The sequence below is a fragment of the Podarcis bocagei genome (genome assembly GCF_964188305.1).
Source record: "Podarcis bocagei genome assembly, chromosome: 2".
Taxonomy (NCBI): domain Eukaryota; kingdom Metazoa; phylum Chordata; class Lepidosauria; order Squamata; family Lacertidae; genus Podarcis; species Podarcis bocagei.
In genome coordinates this window covers 33,739,142-33,757,777 of record NC_138126.1, presented here as the reverse complement: position 1 = coordinate 33,757,777, position 18,636 = coordinate 33,739,142, and the positions used below count along the sequence as shown (strand labels likewise).

Here is an 18,636-nt window from a genome sequence, read left to right as displayed (position 1 = left end):
CGCCGTGCGGGACCCTTTCCCGGCCGCTAGAGCCCTCCCTCCCTCCTTCCCTCGCTCCCTCCCTCCTTCCTTCCCTCTCTGGCGCAGGGCTGTGCCATCTCCGCCGAGCGTGCAGGAGCAGCATCCGCGCTGCCTGGGCAGAGGCGCAGCAGCGGCCGAGCGAGGCGAGAGGGTGGCCCGCGGCAGAGGCGAAGCGCCCGGGAAAGCAGCGCGGCCAGGCTGCGGGAGAGGCTTTCGGCGGCCGGAGCAGCCCGCTTTCTCACGTGCTGCTCCGAAGGGAAGCGAAACTCAGCGGCGCCGGCGGAGTTCTTGCTCCTGCAGCGGGGACAGAGGCGTCTCTTGCCCGCAGGAGCAGCCGCGACCAGAGCGCAAAGGTAGGCGCGTTTCCCCCGCTGCGAGAGGGACGCATTGTTGTCTCGTCTTTGGATGCGCACCCCTCCGCGCGTATGGAGAGGGATGGGGTGCCTTGTGCGCTCTCTCCATCTGCAGCGGAGAGAGACAGAGAGAGGAGCAGCAGCAGCAGCAGGAAGCCGGGAGCCCCAGTAATAGCCATTGTCAGTCGCAACAAGCTGCCCGCTCGACGCTTCCTCGGCTGCGCTCACGCCCAGCAGCGCCAGGAGGGCGGCGTTGGTGCAGGAAGGCTCCCTCGCTCGCCGGCTTGTTTTTCTCCCTCCCTGCCTGGCTGCCAGCGAAAGCTAATCCTCCGGGCTGTTTCCCCCGCGTCTGGGTGTTCCCAGGAACAAAGCTCAGAGACTAGGGCAGGGTGTCTGGCTGCGGGCACCCCGAGGCTACACTCGAGCCCGGCTGGAAGTTTGGGCGTGTGGATTATCATATTATCTGTGGCTTCCCCTCCCTGCCTTTCTCTCTCTCTCTCTCTCTCTCCCCTCCTCCTCCTTTTTCCTTTTGGATTTGTGAAAGCTCTCCTTCCCTCCTTTTTTGATTGGCAACGTGCAAAAAACCCCAACAACCAAAGCACACAACCCATGTGCTTTGTTCTTCTGAGGTTTCTGTGAAGAGTGACTGGAGAGCGAGCGAGAGATGGGATGTTTCATTGAGCAGCAAAGGAGTTACGGTACTTAGCTGCGTGTGGACTCGAGCCCCGAGGCTGGGATTGAAGGAGCACTTAAGCGTAGAGGCAACTTGTTCAGACCAGCAGGATTCTTTGGTTTGGGATGGAGGGGTGGGGGCAGGGAGGGGTGAGTGAGGACAGATGCGATGCTTAGAAGGGAATCTCCTCAAGCTATCAGTTGCTCAACCCACAAGCGGTGTGTTATGATAATACAAGAGTCCAAAGAGGGTTGCAGATTCAGGTGTCTCTCTGTCTCTCATGCACACAGACAGACATTGGCACTGCTTTCAGAGACTCCTCTGGCTGGATGCTCCTGTCCAAAGAAGGCAGGAAGAGAGGAACTCCCTTGACAGCTCTCTGGGTGCAAATCTGGGCTCTGGAAGAGTAGAGGCTTCTCCCATTCCAAGAGTTCCAAGCTTTCCAGCATTCATCTGATTTGTTATGGGGGCGGCGGGAACTTGTAAAAGGGATGAGAGAGAGGGGGAGAAGCTCTTCAGGGTTAAATTTCCAAGAACATTCTCTTATCTGTGGGACTTAAGCTCTCTCTTATCAGGAGTAGGAAATGCCCAGAGAGGCTGCTGGTATTTTTGCTCTGAGCTCACAAGTGCCTGTAATGCTGCTGTGGCTTCCCATTGGGGTTTCATTTTGCTGGGCAAGATTAAAGGCCAGAAAGAAAGAAAAAAACTGGAGTGTGTGTTTTAAAGAGATTTTGATGGGTGGGTGGATTATATGAGTTTCAGTGGAGTAATGGACTAATCTATCCATTTTAAATTTGCAGTTGGGAAAATATATTTCTGAAGGCAGACACATACTTTATTCTCTGGATGATGCGCCCATGTGGTTTCAGTGATAGGCATAATCTTAGGAGAGACATCCTTTCTGTGTGTGATAGAAAGGAGAATGCCACTTTTTAGGAAGGTGCTTGGCACTTGCGATCTGTACTAACCAGGTGTAGCTAATGTGGTGCCCCCTGGGGGTTGTCGGGCAACAATTCCCCACACCTGTTACTAATGTTTGTATGAAAAACAATTCATTTTTTAAAAGATGAATAATCAAAATGGTTAATTACACTTGAATTACACTCACAATGTGAAGCGGTTTTTTTAAGATTAAACTTAATAAATAATTATAGTAGTGTGTAAGCTAAGTTGTGGTCAGAAAATTCAAGCATTCTTTTTTAAAAAATGACAGAATTATATTTGGCGTTATGCACATCATATGAAGTTCTGAAAAAGTTGTATAATAAGGAGTATTTAAGCCTGAAAAAACTTCAAAAAACATTTCTACTTGAAGCCTAATAAAAAGTGAAAGATATAACGATCAGGCAGCCGACCACCTCCCTTTTCTGCAGCTTGTACAGCAGGTATGGGGATCTGTGGCTCCAACTTCCATCAGCCCCAGTCATCATAGCCAGGGGTCAGGAACAATAGGGGTTATAGTCCAGCAACATTGGGAGGGCCACAGGTGCCCTACAGAGTGTAGAGAAACTGACAACCTACACACACGTATGCGGGTTTACTTAGATGTTAAACGCTCTGTGATGAAAGACTCCCTATCAGTGCAATGTCTATTAGGTTAGCCTCATTGAACTCAATTCAGTTTACTTCCAGGCGTATGCAAGCGTGCAGCATTACACTCAAATACTACCGACACTTACTTGGGAGTAAGTCTCATACTGGGACATACTTGTGACTGTATGTGGAGATGGTGCTGCACAAGAATGTTGATTTTTAAAAAGTACTTGATAACCAACTTAGTCAGGAGTACACACATCGTGCTTGCTTAATGTGTAACAAGTGAGTGACTATAAACATGTGGTGCAAGGAAAGTTTACGCACACACGCATGCACACACCCTGTCCAGCACAGGCAGTAAGCGCTATGAAACACAACGAGTAGACAGCTGTAGTAGTCCTCTGACAGCAACGTTTTCCACCTTTTCCCCTAAGGAAGCTAAAGCCCAACTGTGCTGCTCTGCTGATGTGCAAATGCTCGCATGCTGTTTCTCTATTACAGCTTTGCAGATGCTGAGCAGATCAAAAAAATAAAACCTACCAACTTGAGATCCTGACTTTACTGAAGTTCTGATCTGGCTGGCCTTTTTGTGGTGTTTGTCGCACTGCCTTTCCTTTGTTCGTTTCCTCCCTCAGTTTCCTACAATAGTCCCTCTTCCTGCGTTGTTTTCTGTGTCCATTTCCCCTCTTTTGGCTTTTCTGTGCTATCTCTCCTAATCACAAGTGTGGTCATATCATGCTTCAGTATTGCATTCCACAGCTGCTCACCCCAAATTACACACCCTTCACATTTAAACCTGTTTAACAACCTTTAATATATATCCTTACAACAAGCCTATGACACTGAGGTCCTCTTCTGAGGGCCTTCTGGCAGTTCCCTCACTGCGACAAGTGAGGTTACAGGGAACCAGGCAGAGGGCCTTCTCGGTAATGGTGCCCACCCTCTGAAAATCCTCCCATCAGATGTCAAGGAGATAAACAACCATATAACTTTTAGAAGACATTTGAAGGCAAGCCCTGTACCAGGAAGTTATTAACGTTTGACGTTTCATTGTGTTTCTGTATTCTGCTGGAAGCTGTCCAGAGTGGCTGGGGAAACCCAGTTAGATGGATGGGGTATAAGTAAAATGATGATGATGATGATGATGATGATGATGATGTAGGTTTGGCTGAGAACTAGTAACCACATCAAGTTTCCCCACTGAGTTTCATGGCCAACAGAGATGTCAACCTAGGTCCCAGTTCAGCACTCTGACTGCTACACTAGCCCTATTCAGACAAATGTGTGAGGAAAGAAACTATGATGAATACAGCCACTATGGTGAAATACCATAACCCCTTCACAACTTGATGGGGTGTTTACTGAGCACTTGGTAAGCTGGTGGTTGTAGCATCTTGCCAAACAGTGAGGTGGTTGTGTGTCCCCCAACCCCCCCCATTCCTCCATTTCCTTGGATTTCTGTTCAGGCATGGACCTGAGGTAAAATTTGCCTCACAACCACTTTCCCAAATGGTTTCCAAGTTCACAGTGGTGTGTTTCAAATTAGGAAATCATCATTGCCACTCGTTCTGTGACTAGTTTAACTGAAATGTAATTTGTATATGGATTCCTGTATATATAAAAGTGGCATTTGAGTCCAAGAGAGAGACCTGTAAAAGGGGCTTACAGATTTTTGTTAATTGAGTATTTCATTGGAGCCAAATTTTAATTGGATTTTTGGTTGGAGTCAGAGTGGCAAATAACAAAACAATAACAATAATATATATATACCGTATTTTTCGCCCCATAAGACGCACCGGCCCATAAGACGCACCTAGTTTTTTGGGGGGGAAATAAAGGAAAACAATTTTTATTTTCCCCCCAGGTGCGCTGCGCTAATCCCGAAGCTTGGGGCGTGCGGAGCTCACCGCGCCCCAAGCTTCTGGGTGCCGGCAAGCAGTCCGCTAGCCCTGGGAGAGCTGCGCGGCTCTCCCAGGGCTAGCGGACAGCTGCGCTAATCCCAAAGCTTGGGGCGTGCGGAGCTCAGCGCGCCCCAAGCTTCTGGGTGCAGGTAAGGTCTCCGCTAGCCGTGGGAGAGCCATTCGGCTCTCCCAGGGCTAGCGGAGCACTGCGCTAATCCCGAAGCTTGGGGCGTGCGGAGCTCAGCGCGCCCCAAGCTTCTGGGTGCAGGCAAGCTCTCCGCTAGCCCTGGGAGAGCTGGGTGTTCCACAGCTAGCGGATAGCTTCCTGAAGCCTGGAGAGCGAGAGGGGTCGGTGCATACCGACCCCCCTCGCTCTCCAGGCTTCAGCGAAAGCCTGCATTCGCCCCATAAGACGCACACACATTTCCCCTTCATTTTTGGAGGGGAAAAAGTGCGTCTTATAGGGCGAAAAATACGGTATGTTTTAAAAAGAATGGCAAGCAAACCAGATATCTTCACACAACTAATAATTTCAAAGTTGCCAGAAACAATATATTTCAATTTATGACACCATAATTCTGTTAGGCTTGCATGCCCCACTTCTGAGCAATGGAATGTTTTAGGGGTGCAGGGTTCAGTTTTCTTCGGAAAGAGGTTACATGAAGCTTGTTTCATATTGTAATATTTGAATTTATTTACAAATGTAGAAGGTGAGCCTAGGATACAGTCAGAGCCACAGAGTTAGGGCTTATCCACATTTCAGCAGTATTTAGCTGTTCATCCATTTCCCCACCAATCACATTATACCAGAGTTGTCCACTCCCACATATATTAGAATTTGTTTATGAAGAGCAACTTTGGTCTTTCCCATTCACACCAGCAGGTGCTCCATTGTGATCGTCCTGGCCTTCTAATTGGTTTATTCTATTATGGTAATTAGGTACCAAAAGGGCATGCACATATTGCACACCAATGGCTGCACACCCAGCTTGTTTGTTTGTTTGTTCTAAATTACCCACCCGAGAAGTGGCAGGCAATTTTAAATTTGCTTGTGCAGTTTTCTGGTTTTGTGCAAATCTGATCGATTTAAGGGGGGGGGGCAGAATTCCTCAGTTTATCCGATTTTGCCTGTATTAGATAAACCCAGATTTACAGGGGACATGCATCAAGATTGGTGTTGTTTGAGAGTAACATGTGAACTACACAAATTAAATGAGAAGGGCTTCAAAGACACAGTAAATTCCAGTGTGGAAGCTCCCAATCTTGTTATGAACCAGTAGATTTATAGTGCAATCCTGTGCATGTATACTCAGAAGTAAGTTCCATTGTGTCCAACAGGACTTACTCCCTTGTAAGTGTGTTTAGGACTGCAGCCTTACAGTGTAATCCTCCACATGTCTGCTCAGAACTAAGTCCCATTGAGTTCAATGGTACTTGCTCTCAGGTAAGTGGGTCTAGGATTGCAAGCTTAAATTCACCTTTTCTTATTTATTTGCAAATATTATTACTAACTTCAAACTGGTTGCATTTGGCAAACTGAACATATTTTAGTTGTCTCATTATATATTGATGCGTAAGCAGATATCTAATTGTTATCTGTGCCACTCCAAATGTGGGTGTTTTATGACTCTTTTTCTGAAATTGACTTTTGTTTGTGATTATTTCTAGGCTACGATAAGCCACTTAGAGATTTTCCTTGAAATATGAAGCAGTATATAAATTGCCCACATAATCATAATCACCAGCTGATCCCTTGCATTCGGCATGCTTCCGTTTCTCTGCCATTGCCTGAAAATATTAATGTCTTCCAGTGTTTTCTCTTTCCTTCTTCCTCCTTCCTTGTGCTGGTTCCTGCTGAGGGCTTTGGCCAAATGAGAGATTTGGCCAGCAACTCTGGCCTCTCTCACCTAACTGAGCCAGGAGGATTAAGCTTGGTGCGCAGATGAAAAGTGGAGCGAGGCAGATGCATGATGAATAGAGAGACATTTTCCAAACCTTGTTTAAGTCCCCATGGAATGGCTCCCTGCCACTTTGTTCTAATTTAAACTGATAAAGAGAAACGGGGGTACACAATCTGGGCGCTAATTAAACAGAGCATCAGCCAGGCCAGTAATTTGAAATAATCGAAAGCAGAAGCAGAACCAGCTTGTTAGTTGAAGCTTTTTAAAAACAAACAAAAACCAAAAAAAGTATTTGGATAAAATTGTGGCTTCATCTTTTACGGAGATGGCAAGCTTTATGTCTGGAGTGTGCTACTCAGTACTGTGCAGAATTGCATCCTCTGTGATTCACAGACCACACGTGACCGGCCTTTAAGAATGATTAAAATACAGTGGACGCTGGGGTTGCAAACATGATCCGTGCGGGAGGCACGTTCGCAACCTGCAGCGCTGCGTCTGCACATGCACGGGTCATGATTCAGCGCTTCTTTGCATGCGCAAAGTGTGATTTAATGTTTCTGCACATGCAGGAGTGCTGAAACCTGGAAGTAACCCATTCTGGTACTTCTGGGTTCAGCGCGGTGCGCAATCCGAAAACGCGCCACCTGAAGCATCTGAAACCTGAGGTATGACTGTATGGGAATCTTCAAAAGATGCTTCCTAGTTTACTTTCTTCCATTGTTTTAATACGTGTCACAGAAATCCCCTTTCTGCTGGAACCCAAGCAAGTAAGAAAACAGCTCCCCCTCGCATTGCATTGCCAAGGTGCTTTCTACTACTGAAAAAGTTACCTTGTGAGTTAAACAGAATGACTTACAGAAGCGTAAACTTAAAAAGAAAAGAAAAAAGTTACCGCTAATACTTAAGAGTGCCCTGAAATGCTGAGCGCTTGTGGAAAAAAAGATGACAATTGAGAATGGGACCTGAAAGCACAATGAGATGCTGCAGTTTCAATTATCTTTTTGTGTGTTCCCCCGCCCTTCTTTGTGGCTTCTCCATCCATAATGATTCCTTGATCTCTTCAGATAAAATACGGTTACAAGTTGTGAGGAGGAGGAGAGAAATTGTCCGATACGATCTCTCTCCTGATAAATGATTTTGCCAACCACCCTCCCCTAAATTCGCCTCTGTCTACGCTGGGCTGATATAGCAGTTGGCCAAACTCCTCCAGAGAACCTAGCAGAGCATAATTTTTGACCTTTCCTGGTTTTTCATATTATTGATTTTTAAATCTTCTTCAGCCCAAGCAAAGAAACTTGACACAGATCGTTTCTTGTGGAGAATTTACTAACCTAAGCAAATTAGAAAGTGTGTTGGTGGGGTTCCCGTACATAACCAAGGGCACTTGCCTGTTTTCCTTGATCTGTTTTTGTTTCAAAAAACTTAATGGCATTTTGAGAAAGAAAGAAAAAAACCCCACCCCCACCACTGATACTTTAACAATGTCTGGGACAAAAACCATATATCCCAGTGACAAAAATATCAGTTGAACCCAGTGCTTTTTATGTACACAAAGAAAACTGTAAATGGGGAGGGGGTGTTCACTATCGTATAAGTGACAACAGCCTAGAACTATATTATGCAATGAAAAGTATGCTTCACCCCAGGGGTCAGCAAACATTTTCAGCAGGGGGCCGGTCCACTGTCCCTCAGACCTTGTGGGGGGCCGGACTATATCTTTTTTTGGGGGGGAATAATGAACAAATTCCTATGCCCCACAAATAACCCAAAGATGCATTTTAAATAAAAGCACACATTCTACTCATGTAAAAATACGCTGATTCCTGGACCATCCGCGGGCTGGATTGAGAAGGTGATTGGGCTGGATTCAGCCCCCGGGCCTTAGTTTGCCTACCCATGCTTTACCTTATTTGATAAGAAGAAGTTTTTTAAAAAGAGTTAGAGGCATTTATTTGTTCAGATTTACAATAGCTTTAACACAAAACTATAAATAGAACAGTTTAAATCCACAAAACTGTTAAAAAGTAAGTATATATATTATCAACAGAACACATACTACAGTGGTACCTCGGGTTAAGTACTGAATTCGTTCCAGAGGTACATTCTTAACCTGAAACTGTTCTCAACCTGAAGCACCGCTTTAGCTAATGGGGCCTCCTGCTGCTGCCGTGCCGCCGGAGCACAATTTCTGTTCTCATCCTGAAGCAAAGTTCTTAACCAGAGGTACTATTTCTGGGTTAGCGGAGTCTGTAACCTGAAGCGTATGTAACCCGAGGTACCACTGTATCAGTAAAGCTTCTAAAACGAGTGTAGATAACTAAATAATATTTTCGGGTGGGCATGATGAGATAAAAATGCTCTTGGCAGTTGTCTGCAACACTACAGCAAGGGTGTCTGCCCATAGCCAGTATAGGGCTGCCATTCTACATACACTGGGAGGTGAATTCTGAGGGCTTTCTTTCAAGAAGACATGCATAGGATTTCACTCATTGTTTGTCTCTGGCATCTGCCAACCTGGGTAGCCAATGTGGTTCATCTCCCCGCCCCCCCCCATGTTGTTGGAGTCCCACCAGCCAGCATGGCTAATGGTCAAGGATGATGAGCCTTATAGTCTAGCAACTTCTGGCGGCCTGCGCTAATCTGTGATCTCTTGCCCCTGGACAAGGAGCTTCTACTTTAACAATCATGGCTTCAGTTGTAATTGTGAATGCTGCAAGTCCAGAGAAGCAGGACGTTTGGAACAGGCACTAAATAAATTGCATCTGTTTGGTTAAAATAAAAATGGCATGCCTGATAAAGTATTAATTTAAAAGGAGAAGGGTGTGGAGAAGATTGCGCATCTCTACTTCCCTGGGATTCTGTTTGTGTATTTTTAAAAAAATAAACAAGTGCAAGGGAGCGACAAAATTAATTTCCTAGAGATGAAAATGGAAATTGGAACGATGTATCTTCAAGTACTCTGACAAAGCGAGACTTGGCCTCCACCCAAATACAACCTAATTGAGATTTTTTAATATTGCTTCCTCGGTGCCCTATAACTGCAGGCAGGGAAGTTACAGATTGACTAAGATTACAAAAAAGTCATCTCCAAGTGGGTGACTGATAAGTTTGTTTAATTTATATTTTTTGAGATCATTTGCATAATTTTACTACTGTACGGTAAAACACTTTAAAAAAGAAGAAGTTGCTTCATAGGAGGGAATGTCATGTCCAAATTAATTTTATATACAGTTTGTTCAGGAAACCTAATTGGAACTTTGAGAACAAATATGCCCACTATCAGAGAGAGCTTAGTGAAAAGCAAGGTTGTTAGACTCTGGAAACAGGGACATGGTTCAGTTTCCAGGGGCCTCAATCCTAACCACACTTGCATGGGAGGAAGCCCCATTGAATTCAGTAGGATTTACTTCGCAGTAGACAAGGTTAGTATTGAAGTTAAAGCTTCAGAAAGGTGTGTTGGTATAGGCTTCCAGCCTTTGGTCTAGTGATTATGGGGTAGAAGAAATAACTAGTTTTCGGAACTAGCTTGGAAACTGAAATATGCTCTTGACAGGAGGCTGTGGGGAGGGAGGGAGCAATTTTTTATTTGAGTCATGGTACAGTCCAGGATGCAGAACCTGTGCGGTTTTAACATGGCCCTCAATATTCTTTCCCTGGCCCTCAAGAATGTCCTCAGGACACACCCTCTCTTCCCAGCCATGCCCATGACTTTCTCCGTATCCTCCTCAAATGTTTTTGCCCGGCTGGAATGTGTCCTGGCTGGCAATGTTTCTTGCTGGCCTGGATGGAGAGTAGAAAGAGGCATGTACAGAACTCATATTGCTGTACGAACGTAGGTGCTACATTCATTTCTCCACTCACTTTTGCCCCTGGCCCTGTCGCCCACTGAGATATGGCCCTCAGAAAATTCCCCAAGAAAGAATGTGGCCCTAGGGTTCATCGCCCCATCTGTAGTTCCAGGTACTGACTCCATTGTAAGGATTTGCACAGTAGAATTAAAGGAATGGTTGTGGGTGAGAGTAGCTGTTGTCAACTTCTACAAACCAGAGGAATCAAAGGTGGTGCCTTTCAGGCTGACTTGTGCCAGATAATCCCGTTTTACAAATTAGGGACCAGGGAGGCAAAGCCTTTTTCCATGTTAGGATCTATAGTACCTATTAACTGTTTTATTTATAATGTAATTCAATATACACAGTTTTTCCATCCATCACAAGGTTTCCCAAACTTGGGCCTCCAGTTGTTTTTGGACTACTGTTCCCATCATGCCTGACTACTGGTTTTGGGATGATGGGAACTGTAGTCCAACAACAACTGGAGGCCCAAGTTTGGGAAATACTGATCCATTAGGATGCATAAGGGGCCTTAGCAACAATATAAAACATCTCATTAAAAGCAGATGCATGTATAGCCAGAGGTGGAGAACCTGTTGCCCTCCAGAAGTTGTTGGAGTCCAGTTCCCATTAGCTCCAGAGCTTGGTCAAGAATAATGGGAGTTGTCCAGCAACATCTGGAAGGCCACATATTCCCCATCCCTGATATAGTACAATGAGAACTTGAAAAGGCATAGGAGCAGAGAATAAGCAGAATCATAAACTACTGTCTAATGAAAGCTCAGTGGTGTGTACATCTAGAATGATGCTTAAATTTGTCCCTTAGCCCATCCTTGCACTCTTACAAAGCAGTGGTTAAATGTTGCACCATTGTCTATAAAATCACTTCTGGCTATATATGACCTTGCTTTCTGCACATCACCCACTTTCTTTCTTGGCTTAATACCAGCTGTTGATGAATGCGCCAGATTCTCAACAGGCCCTTTTAAAATAAGTGATGCAAGCAACACACTTTCACAACATGCTCGTAACTTTATTTGCTTCCTTTTCTGCAAAATCTTGCATTTGGGAGAAGAGGTGGGAGGTGGTCGTGAGTGCTGTACAGCAAACCCTGGAAATGGGGAATGAATGTTTTCCAGCTTTGATTTGCGTAATGTGCCTGTTGCCTTCTTCTTGAAGGGGAAGTGGTTTCTCGTATTGAGAATAATCAAGTATGAATCTATTGTGTAGTATACAGTGGGAACTTTTGGATTTCTTCCCAACTATTGCTCTGTTTTAAAAAATACACTGAGTAGGGTGTTGTTGTTGTTGTTGTTTTGCAGTTCAGTGGCACTCTATTACAAAGAGTAAATATATATATGCGGCAGCTAGACTGGTGACTGGGGGCGGCCGCCGAGACCATATAACACCGGTCTTGAAAGACCTACATTGGCTCCCAGTACGTTTCCGAGCACAATTCAAAGTGTTGGTGCTGACCTTTAAAGCCCTAAACGGCCTCGGTCCAATATACCTGAAGGAGCGTCTCCACCCCCATCATTCTGCCCGGACGCTGAGGTCCAGCGCCGAGGGCCTTCTGGCGGTTCCCTCATTGCGAGAAGCAAAGCTACAGGGAACCAGGCAGAGGGCCTTCTCGGTAGTGGCGACCGCCCTGTGGAACGCCCTTCCAGCAGATGTCAAAGCGATAAACAACTACCTGACATTCAGAAGACATCTTAAGGCAGCCCTGTTCAGGGAAGTTTTTAACGTGTGATATTTTACTGTATTTTTGGTTTCCATGGAAGCCGCCCAGAGTGGCTGGGGAGGCCCAGCCAGATGGGCGGGGTATAAATAAATTATTATTATTATTATTATTATTATTATTATTATTATTATTATTAATAATAATAATAGATGTTGGTGGTTAGAAACCCACATTCAATATCATCACCACCCTGGCAATTTGTAGGGTCTTAGCACCATGGGGCACCAACATAGGGTACCATTACAGAACCTTGGAGAGCTCCAGGCAATCAACAGTGTTCTGACAATTTCTGAGACTGAACCATTTTATTCCTCCAGGGCTAGATTAACTGTCCTAGGCTCTGCCTCTTACCTGAAGAGTGGAAGGTCTTAAAAGGGCAGCCCTCTGGCTTGGAGCCTACCACTCCCAGTCTTGATTAATTTCTCCAAGGCTCATTGGCTGCACTGAAAGTGGCAAGGGAATGTGTAGGATTCCTGATGCCGAAGACAGCTGCTCTAGAAGAGCAGGCTTAGGGATTGTTGACTCTGGAGACACGATTCGGACGTCCTTGGTTCAAGGGCTGTCAGCTTGGGCCTGGTTATGATGTTAATCTTGTTCCCAACACCCACATTTCCCGTGCCATTGATGTGACTCCTCCTAATCTGGGTTGTAGTAAAAAATCTAGGTTGCTGCTTACAGTGAGGCGGTCTGGAGTTGACAAACAGAGTCCATACTTTGGCTCAATCGTTTTTATTAGGCAGTCACAGAGGTTTTAGTCCTATGTTGGGTCTTCTCTGCAGCTCTTATGGGGAAGAACGCTAGCATGGATTCCTCTCATTTGGCCCCATCTTATCACATTACCCTGGATCAATGTTGCAGAAGAAAAGGGGTTAATATTAGATGCCATGTAGTATAATACTTTTAAAGATATGAGCTACGAGACAGAAAGTCTTTAAATTCAAGTCTCATCCAGTCATAAGCTTACTGGTCAGCCTTTTATCATGATGTTTCATGCGGCTGGTTTTTATGTTTTCAGTTTCTACTTTATGTTATGAGCTGCCTCAATGTCATTTGGTGGAGAGGTGGAATGCATGTTTTTACAAGCCTTGAGGAGATGAGCCCCCTTTTTAAAACATCAGATTGTGGGACAGCAACAAACGATCACATTTGCCATGCCAAACCTAGAAAGGAGAGGCTTTGTCGTCCACTGAAGCAGCAATATCAGCACCTGAGACAGGTAAAAAAGAAACCACATTTAGCCCTGTACTGCGGGAAAACTTTGTGCATATGGCGGCATCTCAGATGAATGCAATTCATTTCCTTTCCCAGAAAGTAGTGGCACTGATGAGTTATGATTTTCACATGTGTAGCCGTATATCCAGATACCTCATGGAGGTGAATCACTTTAAGATGCTATTTTTTAAATGGTCATATGAATAGGTCTAAGGTGGTTCTGTAAAAGATGTGCCAATTTTCATCTGCAGTAAGGGTTCCTCACCCCTTTTCACCCTTGGCCAATCCTCTGTGGGTTGCAAGCCACTGACGAGTGTGGCCACCCATTTCCCCCCCACAGCACACAAAAGACAGGCACACAAACAGGCACACAGCCCCCCCCCTTCTCAGCTGATCCGTGCAGATCACTTGTGGAGGTGAGGTTACCACCCCCTTTCCCACTCATCCAATTTGCATCCCCATCAGGGTGCTGGGCTCTGTGCCATATGAGAAATAAAACCAGTTAATGACAACTGTTTCCTCCTGTGCCGGTAATCTCTCTCTTTATAACTGCATGTTGAACACTCATAATCAAAAGCTTCAGCAGTCAATTGCATAGTATAGCAGGGCAGGGACGATGTTAATTAAGGAGAAGTGCGAAATCAAAAGAGGATCTTGTTATCTTGCTGCTGGGAGTCAAACTAGGTGTGATGTGGGAGAACTTTCTGGGTCATGTGGCCAGCATGACTAAGCCGCTTCTGGCGAACCAGAGCAATGCACGGAAATGCCATTTACCTTCCCGCCAGAGCGGTACCTATTTATCTACTTGCACCTGACGTGCTTTCGAACTGCTAGGTCATCTTACCTTCAGTTTAAAAAACCTCAAAACAATTAAATATCAAGCAACATAGAGTTGAATTGAAAACTTCATGCTGAGTCTGAAATACAGCATCCATTTGGCACTCAATATACAAACCATTCAAGTGCCTAAGAGAATGAAAATATCTTAACCCGATGCCTGAGAGATGATACAGTGAGTTTCATAGTTAATAGCAGCTTCAGGAGTGGGGGAGGGGAGTGAGTGAAAGGGTTAAAACAAACCTTTCCCATGTGCAGCGGCCCTGATCACAAATTGCTCCCCATGGCTGCTTTTAACCAATGACAGTGAGTTACGGAATTCAAGTGTAGTATTTGTAACAAATGAAACTGGATTTTAGATATTTGCCCATTCAGCATGGAGGAGTGGTGTGGTTATAAAATGTGCAAGACAGAAGTTTATTCCACCAGACATTGTTTACTCTGCTGTGGCATGCAGCTTCATCTGACGACTTTTAATTAGCAGATTGCTGCTAATCCCAAGTCTTTCCCTTTGAACAACAGAACAGCTTTGTTTATGTTCTGTGTTTTTTTAAATTGTGTGTTCAGCTTGAATTGACAAAACTATTCTTAATTTAACATTTTTCCAGCTTTGATGCTGGACAAAGTAAGCAAGTGCTACTAAGATCTTTTATGTTTCCTCATTGTCTTAGCTGTATTTTGGAAAATTTTAATTCTTTGCTCCCATCTCAGTAAAGAAACCTTTCCTCCTTTCGTGCCAGATGCACTTTCGTAGTCTAGCTTGAATTGCACGGAAATATGCTGATAATACACACACTTACACACACACACATATATGAACACATTTTTCTTGTATCTGAATATTAAAGTTCAGATGTTACTACAAGTCCTCAGAATAATGTATTGTAATGTCGCAAGACAATAAAGCCATGGCTTAGATCCTGCTTCCTTTCCGAACCCAAATTGTTTTGTCTAGTTGCTTGTGTCATTTCCTTTATCCTTGTCAACAGCTCGTAGGCCAGTGTTTGGTTTTCTTCCATGTGGTGCCATTTTCCGACCATGCCAAGTTCTCAAGAAGAAGCACGGCTGAACTGCTGGATGGAAATGTTGCGAATGGATTGTGTAAGGAATACTTTGGCAAGGTCAGGCTAGAAATAAAACAGAAGGAGTGTACCGTCTGGGAGCAAATGGAGAAGACGACTTGTGCATTTTCATTGTTAGGGCTGTTAACTTTGAGGATGGGCTTTGAGTTTGAAGGAGCCCTTCCAGGCAAAGTGTCCTCTGGTGGGGTAGCTCTTCCATCGCTGGTAGCAGCAAAGGACCACAGCTCTGAGAAGCACCAGGCGGCTGGGTCTAGCACAGAAGCAGCTCACTGGGAGAGGCAGAGCCACTATGCCAAATTCTTGGCATTTCAGTTGTTGTTGCTTATTGGGAGGGAGAGGTGGAGGGACGAGGCAGGGAGGTCAGCGCGGTGCAAATGTGATGCTCTTGCCATGGGAGGAATTATTCAGAATTTCAGCTTTCCAGATGGAACGATTCCCCCTTTCCTCTCCATCCCCATTGTTCCAGCGGTTCTTCCCGAGGGTGGGGAGGGGAGAAGGAAAGCCCCATGGGGCAAGCAGAAGCTCTTCCGCATGGCTTCCATTGATGGGACTTATTAGTTGAATCCCACCCAGTGTGTTTGCACCATGCTGGCTTCCCCACCACCTTTCCTCTCTGCATCTCCTGGTAAGCAACAGCAACCAAGCAGGTGCTGGGAACAGTGTTAGAAACTCAGATATAAATGCAAATAGCCAAATGACACCTTAAACCTAGGTTACGGTGGCCACAACGGAATTTCTGGGCACCATTTCCCCTCAGTGGAATTTTGAAAAATTATTATTATTCATTTCATTTCTATACTGCTTTCTATCTTAAAGGGGGGAAAATCTTGAAGCGGTTTACAGCACGTTAAAACATCAAATAAAGCAATCCAGAGTAAAACAAATGCAAGCTTCAAGGAAAATATTTCAGTTCTTTCTCTAAGTGACATTTTGCTTTCTCCATATTTATTTACCTACTTAATTTCTGTAGCTGCCCCACAGCAGAAGTACTCTTAAGTGTGATGTAGTGGTTAGAGTGTCCGACTAGGTAGACCTGGGAGATCAAGGTTCAAATTCCCACTCAGATGTGAAGCTCACTTGGTGACCTTGGGCCAGTCACAGCCTCTTAACCTACCCCACAGGGTTGCTGTAGGGATTAACTGGGGTGGGAGAAGACCCATGCACTCCTTGGAGGAAAAGGTGGGATATAAATGCAATAAATAAGCTCTTCTGATTACCTGCTTAAGAAAGCTGGAGGGGCCTGCCAGATGGAGATGTCAGTCGCCAACCTGGCACCCAGAGATTTCCACGGGATTTCGAACACTGGTTGAACTATGGCAACTTTCCCACCAACTCTCCTCTCCCCATTTCCTGGTAAGCAACAGCAGCCTACCTGCTGGGAACCAAGCATAGTGGCTCCACTTCACCTGGTGACCCGCTTCTGGCTCTATCCGCCATTTTACTTTTCTCATAGAGCCCCGAAACAGAGAGCTGGGGCTGTGCTTGGTTTCAGAAGAGCTCTTCTGGATCAAACCAAATCAAATGCAGCATTCTTGCTTCTCACAGTGTACAAACAGATGCCTTTGGAAAGCCAATGAGTAAGGCATGGGTAGGCAAACTAAGGCCTGGGGGCCTGATCCGGCCAAATTGCCTTCTAAATACGGCCCGTGGATGGTCAAAGAATCAGCATGTTTTTACATGAGTAGAATGTGTGCTTTTATTTAAAATGCATCCCTGGGTTATTTGTGGGGCATAGGAACTCGTTCACTCCCCCCCCCCCCAATATAGTCTGGCCCCCCAGAAGGTCTGAGGGACAGTGGATCGGCCCCCTGCTGAAAAAGTTTGCTGACCCCTGGAGTAAGGCATGAAGCCAGCAGCCCTCACCTATTGTTTCCTAGGAAATGGGAGCCAGGTGATGTACTGCTATGATCATGGAGTTTCCTTAAATGGCTAATAGCTAATGATTTTCTAAACCTGGATTAATTGGTCTTATCTCCTTTCCAAGCAATCTCAGCCAGTGGTCACCACCGCCTGAATAAACGATGCTTTCTTTTGTCTATTATGACTGTTTCCTGCATGGAGGCTGTGCCTCTCAGGAAATGGGACGGCTGGATCTATGAGATGTTGCAGAAGAGGAGACAAGCGGGGACTGGACCTAAGACTGTACCTTTCCCTCAACACGTGTCTCACTGAACACATTCCTCCTGCCGTTAACTCAGAAGTCAGGCCTACTGAGTTAAATGGGACTCACTCCTGTGTTAAGTGTGCATGGGGTCATCACATGCATCTTCTATGAACAAAAATGCTTGGCAGTTGCAGCAGCTGATTTGCAGGGTATCTGCAATGCATAATTTCCTGTTGTCCGTTTTGTTTTGTTTCGCTAGTGCTGGAAATAGCGCTGGAGCTTCCTTAACCAGACAGAGCCGGGTTGACCCAGAGAACCAGCAGGAGTCTGTTTAAGGAGGGGTCAGACAGCTTCCAATGATCAAGGCTCCTAGTGCTTCTCATTCAACACAAGGATAAAAATACCCCATTTCCCCGCACTGTGACTTGATTCTATCCAGCAGAAAAGGGTAGAGCCTGGATTTAGATTTGCTGCTGAAAAGCTTTTCCAAACCCAGTGACTAGAGAGATTTGGTGATTTGCAGCCTGATTCTATCTATCTGTCTGCCCACCTATCTATTCTCAAAAAGTAAACCCCGTTAAGTTTAATGGGAGCAACTTATTTAATCCAGAATGCGGCAGCTAGACTGGTGACTGGGGCCGGCCGCCGAGACCATATAACACCGGTCTTGAAAGACCTACACTGGCTCCCAGTACGTTTCCGAGCACAATTCAAAGTGTTGGTGCTGACCTTTAAAGCCCTAAACGGCCTCGGTCCTGTATACCTGAAGGAGCGTCTCCACCCCCATCATTCTGCCCGGACGCTGAGGTCCAGCGCTGAGGGCCTTCTGGCAGTTCCCTCATTGCGAGAAGCAAAGCTACAGGGAACCAGGCAGAGGGCCTTCTCGGTAGTGGCGCCCGCCCTGTGGAACGCCCTTCCAGCAGATGTCAAAGCGATAAACAACTACCTGACATTCAGAAGACATCTTAAGGCAGCCCTGTTCAGGGAAGTTTTTAATGTGTGATTTTACTGTATTTTTGGTTTTATGGAAGCCGCCCAGAGTGGCTGGGGAGGTCCAGCCAGATGGGCGGGGTATAAATAATAAATTATTATTATTATTATTATTATTATTATTATTATTATTATTATTATTATTATTATTATTATTATTATTATTATTATTATTATTATTATTCCTGCTACGAAAATAAGCCACAAGGATGACCAGGGCTCCTGTTCCTGTAATAATTAGGTAGAAGAAAGGATTTCAGATATTCTGCACCACTATTAAAGGTGCAGAAGGCTTGTTTTCTTTGCATCTGGCCATACTATTTCAGATCTGGGTTGCTTTTCAAATAAAAAATTTGAACTGAGCTTGGATATTACAGGGGCCTGTGATTAGTTGAAAAAGTAAAAGTTGTCAGGGCCCACACTGCAAAAGAGGAGGAGGAAGTCGTTGCTGCTCA

General features: G+C 45.2%; 1 protein-coding gene across 1 annotated transcript in view; it reads left to right on the top strand.

Annotated features, from left to right (window-relative positions):
- Positions 1–213: 213 nt before the first annotated feature.
- Positions 214–18,636, top strand: part of FRMD4B (FERM domain containing 4B) — a 243,446-nt gene continuing 225,023 nt past the window's right edge. Inside the window, exon 1 of the mRNA XM_081184011.1 lies at positions 214–374. The gene's annotated coding sequence lies outside the window, so the exon portion shown is untranslated. The remainder of the gene's footprint in view (positions 375–18,636) is intronic.